The sequence below is a fragment of the Microchirus variegatus genome (assembly GCF_963457635.1).
Source record: "Microchirus variegatus genome assembly, chromosome: 4".
NCBI classification, from domain to species: Eukaryota; Metazoa; Chordata; class Actinopteri; order Pleuronectiformes; family Soleidae; genus Microchirus; species Microchirus variegatus.
The window spans coordinates 4,234,782-4,240,694 of record NC_139805.1 but is presented as its reverse complement, the minus strand read 5'-3'; positions in this window follow the sequence as shown (position 1 = coordinate 4,240,694).

Genomic DNA, 5,913 nt, shown 5'->3' with positions numbered 1-5,913 from the left:
CAAATGACACTCACTCACTACTGTCCATCTTGAACAAATGTTTTAACTTATCTCTATTTATTTTACGTCAATCAATCTCTTCTCTCTCTTTTTTTTTTTTTTTTAAGTTTTTCAAAAGGATCAGAGGTTCATCATATTTCAGCATGAGCTATTGCGTGTGAGTGTTTATTTACAACCCTGTGGGTTTTTGCTATTATCGAGTGCTTGGTTTGGTTTTTTTCTCGGATCAGACTTCATCAGGGAAACTCCTTTGGAGGCTCAGAGACCGAAGCGTCACAACAACAACGTATGTTAAAAATGATGCAGTAGAAATAAGAAGTTCTTCATTTGATTATGTGCATAGATGCGGTTAATTGCCATCTATTCTGAGTATCGATGAATCAGTTTGAGTGTTTCTTTAATAGTCGAAATAGGCGCTTGGATATTTCAGTATATATTTATTTTTCTTAAATGTCAATATTTTCTCGTTTCTTTGCTCCAAACAACAAACAAAGTGACAACTGAATCATTTTGCTTTGTGAACCACATTTGAGAACAGCAATATATATATGGATCTAACAACTAATCAGCCCTTCTTTGGGCTTATTAAAGTGAACAGACAGACTGTATGTGTTCAAAGTAGTGAATATCAAAACGCAAGGTTCAGAGTTCAGAGAAGTACATTACTTACATTTGCACCTCAAAATAAAAGTCTTTGTTTTGTGTAAGCTGATGTCACATGACCAAAGCGATGCCATTTTAGCAGGAAAAGACGATTTTACAGTGGAGGAAATAAGTATTTGATCCCTCACTGATTTTGTAAGATCATCCACTAACAAAGAAATGACCGGTCTCTAATTTTAATAGTAGGTTTATTGTAACGGGGAGAGACAGAATATCAAAAAGAAAATCAGTGAAATAAGTATTTGACCAAATTCAAAACATTACTTAGTACTTGGTGGAGAAACCCTTGTTGGCAAGTACAGAGGTCAGACGTTTCTTGTAGTTCATCACCATGTTTGTACGCATCTCAGGAGGAATTTTGGATCAATCCTCTTTGCAGATCTCTCCAAATTCGAGGCTGTCGCTCGGCAACTCAAAGCTTCAGCTCCCTCCACAGATTTTCTCTAGGATTTAGGTCCGGCGCCTGGGTAGACCGCTCCATGATCTTGAGCCCCTCCTTCGTTGCCTTGGCTGTATGTTTTGGGTCATTGTTGTGCTGGAAGACCCTTCCATTTTAAGTTTCCTGGCTGAGAGAAAGCGTTGGTCACCCAGGATTTTAATGATACAAGGCCCCATCCATCTTTCCCCTCGATGTGGAGAAGTTGACCTGTCCCCTTAGCAGAGAGACACACCCCCGAAGCACAATGCTTCAACCTCCGTGCTTGACGGTGGGGATGGTGTTCCTGGGATCATAGTCTGAATTCCTCTTCCTCCAAATACGGCGAGTTGAATTGATTCCAAAGAGCTCGATTTTGGTCTCATCTGAGCACATCACCTTTACATCCACCGTCATTCAGGTGTTCGATGGCAAACTTCAAACACGGGCCTGTACATGTGGCTTCTTGAGGAGGGGGACCTTACAGGCGCTGCTGGATTTTAGTGGATTTTAATCCATTACGGTGTAGTGTGTTACCAATGGTTTTCTTTGTGACTGTGGTCCCAGCTGCCTTGAGATCATTAAGAAGGTACTAACACTCCCGTGTAGTTCTGGGCTGATCTCTCACCTTTCTCATGATCATTGATACGCCCACAAGATGAAATATAAATATTTATTCTGGACTTGTTTTTAAGCAATCACAAAAACATGGCTGCCAGTGGGGACGGCTTAACAGAAGACTTACCTAATAAAGTTCACACCACTTCATGTCTATGGCCATATACTGTACATGCTGCTGCTGCTGCCCCCATCAGTTAGGTTCAAATGTGTTTTAGGTTTTACTTCACAAAACCAAACTGATCCTGAACTGAAATGTGTATTTAGAAGCTAAGAGGGTTTACAAAATATCTCTAATTAGGGATTTTAACAACAACTCGATATCCTTCAAAAGTTTGATTTGAATTGTTGATTGCAGATTATATACATGGAGACAATGTTTCAGGAAAACAACTATTATTTTCTTTAAACTTTAGCATTCAATAATAATAATAATAATTGAACTACAGTGTAGAAATATTGGACTCTACTGTAAAGGTCAAATGTGAAGTGAGAGGTCATGTGATCACGAAGGTCCACTAGTGGTCACGTGACCCTGAATGTTACACACATTCATTTAAATGGTGGATAATGTGACTTGGCTTCTCGTTAAAACTTCCCCCTCCAGGTTGCGTCAGGAAGGGCAGTTGGTGGAAAACAAATCTCTAATATGCAGATCACTAGGGGTCGCTGTGGAGACCCCGAAAAGAAGGAAAACATTATTTAAACCAACTAGTAATTATACAGACGAGTAGGGGTTGGTCACCATTCCTCTGTTGGTCGTGGATGCTTCATCTTGAGTTCTACTTGATAACAATATTCCGGTCCTGTGTTTCATTAATACTCTCTGCGTAAACTAATTATTTAACTTTGTATTCAATCGATTTCAATCGTCATGGCCCTGTTATTTCATCTAGAAGAGAGGAATCACTTCATCTCAGTATATACTGTTACACTGTTATGGAAGTAAATCTGTGCCATCTGAGTTTGAATTCGAATTTCTAACACTGAATTTTTTTGCATCGAAATTAGACTTTGAATTTTAAAAACCATCAAATTTCAAGCACTGTTTTTTTGCCATTGATTTTTTTTCAACGTTGAAATAAATTCAGTGTAAAAAAATTTGATGTCTCAAAAAATTCAGTTGCAAAAAATTCGATGTCTCAAAAAATTCAGTTGCAAAAAATCAATGTCTAAAAAAATTCAGTTGCAGAAAATTCGATGTCTCAAAAAATTCAGTTGCAAAAACGTCAGTTAATATCCAGGTCACCAGAGAGAAGCAATCGATCCCTGTCTCAATTCATCCAACACCAATCAACGTACGCTCCATTGGCCATACATGAATTACAGTTTAATACTAAATCTCATAACTTGATTTGTGGCGCCACCACTGGCTGCTCCTTGTTGTCTATCAGACGAACTGAGTAAATGCAATAAGCGCCTGGCTGACTGCAAATTGTCATCATGCTGACGACCCTGTCATCACAAACAGCACAGAAAAATTAGGATATTACAAACCAGTAGCAAAAAGATGATGTTTTAAACAGATAAAAGTTACTGGACTTTAATTAGGATGACCATATTTAGAAAGGAGACCACTTGGCTCTGCTTCGAGATACTTTAATTATACTTGGATGAATTGAGACAGGGATCGATTGCTTCTCTCTGGTGACCCGGATATTAACTGATGTTTTTGCAAGTGAATTTTTTGAGACATTGACTTTTTTTACACTGAATTTATTTTAACGTTGAAAAAAAAATGAATGGCAAAAAAAACAGTGCTTGAAATTTGATGGTTTTTAAAATTCAAAGTCTAATTTCGATGCAAAAAAATTCAGTGTTAGAAATTTGAATTCAAACTCAGATGGCACAGATTTACTTCCATACACTGTTCTCATACCTGTCTTTGTACATCTTAACATATGCAGTATACATATTTACTTCCTGCTGTCAGGATGGTGAGACACGTTTAGTTTTGAATACCCAAACTGTTAAATCAAGAGGATGAATTGAGAGTCTCCTCAGCAATATGTTTGATTATTGATTAAATGTCAAATACAGGAAAGGACTTTGTGTCTGTTGACATAATTGAAGTTTAAGTTAAGAGGAGTTTGATGTGTATGAGTTCCTGAAATGTCATGGAGATGAATAAAAGTGTTCTTTTTAAAAACAAACAAACAAACCTGAAGTTTTCTATTCAATGCTGTACCACATGTTGTTTAAGTAATCCATGTCAGCAGTTTGTATGATGACTGAATATTATTCATGCTTTTGAATTGTGGCCTCGTGCTGCTGCCTCGTGTTTCCAGAGGAGAATCAGGCAAAGCAACGGTGAGTTGAAACACATGCAGCAAAGGAAATGCATGCAAATTTCTTCAGAGCTGGGTGGATTTCTGCAGCTGCTGTGGTCGACCAAGGACAAATGTGGCTTCCTGTCCTTTTGAGCTCTGACTTTCATAGTCTGGGATGTGCGGGTATCAGAAGTAGAATTTTAGGAGGCGCCTCCACTGCTTAATATGTAAATCTATGAGGAAAAGTAAACACTGGTCAACACAGAGTCAGACTCGGAGTACCTTACAGATTTGCTCTGTGGAGGACGTGATGATGACACTGCTCCAGATGCACAATCTGTTATTTAATTTTGAGAAGAACAAGAGAGGGCATGAACATAGGAGGGTTGGGAGGACAAGATAAACCATGAACAACAGCAATAACAAGAAGATCAGTGCGAGAGCACAGTTTTACAGAACTGGATCTGAGTAAAGCTCAACCTGCTGATAGCAGCACTGAGATAATGGCAGATTTGACTGTAAATGCCTCACAGGATTATAATTGGATGGACGAGTGAACATCTCTGCCTTTCACTTTCTTTTTTCCATTTCAAACAAGGTTCACTGCTGTAATGAGAGGGAGAAACTTTATTTCTAATCTTCCATACTGAGGAAGTTTCAATCATTTCTTGCACATGAAAAATCCGGTTCCCTCCCGCTGTAGCTCTGAAACTGTCTTAGAGAGATTTGATGATGATGATGATCTTTTTTTTAAGGGTTAGGGTTAGAACATGTTTTTATTTGAGAAAATGAGTTTTGATCACAGATATTCAACATGCATCATCTTTTTTTATTTTCAACCCCCCAACCCCCACCCGTCCCCATCATGTTGCCAATGCAGAAATAAATAAATAATGGAATAATGAGAATAAACTCTGGCAGCCATGTAAACAGTCTGAAATAATGTGTTTCCCCCCCATATCTTTGGCTAGAAGAGAAGAAAGCTGTTCATAATACCAGAGGTTATAGAGTATACTATGTGAAGTATACATAAAATAAGTCATTAAACAATTCAATTGTTTTAATTTACTTTGGTGAAAACAAGCGCACCACTGTTTCTCAGCGGCCGCGGAAAGGGAGAACACTTTCTGTCGGGGATACCAACATTGGCACGACACTGGTATGTATACAAGGGGGTACACACACCAAGCTCTGCTGGATTCTGGTTGTGAACAGACCATGATCCATCAGCGCTTGGTTCGACCAGGGAGCTTTGTTAGAGGCATCGTGGCTGAGGGTGAGGTGTGTGCATGGGGATATTTCACGATTATCCATGTGGTGGCTCTGGAAATGTATTTTAAAGGGAAAAAAACATAAAGTAAAGGCTGGAGTAAGTACTCGCCTCACGCACCCTCAAATTTTGGGATCAAATTGTAAACAGTAACCATGAGTGAAAGACAAGTTTTTGTGTTATCATTCATATTCTCTGAAAAATGGCCAAGAAATGGTAAATTCCGTCGGGGTACGTAAACTTATGAGCACAACTGTATTTATTGTTTTCTTTTTGACGTTGCACTGAACAGCATCTGGAAATACTTTTGAAAGTTATGATGAATAAGAATCTGAACAGAAATAACACCAGTGCCTTTCAAAGAAACTATATGAGGCGCAATTCTCTGTTCAATGACAGCATGGATGATTAGGGTTATAAATTATAAATCATCATATAAGTGTATTTCATTAAAAAAGTGCTCTCAGGATTCTTTTTAAAACATTTTATTGATGACTATTAAATATTTACACTTTATAACTGTCATAAAAAGACATAAATCATCTTTTACTTGCTACATTTTCTAAAATGACTAACGTATAGAGTTGCATCATACTTTGGATTGGGGTTATAGTCAAATCAGGCATTTCCATAAAAAAGAAAGAAAGAAAGAAAGAGAGCAAGAGAAGACGCGACGT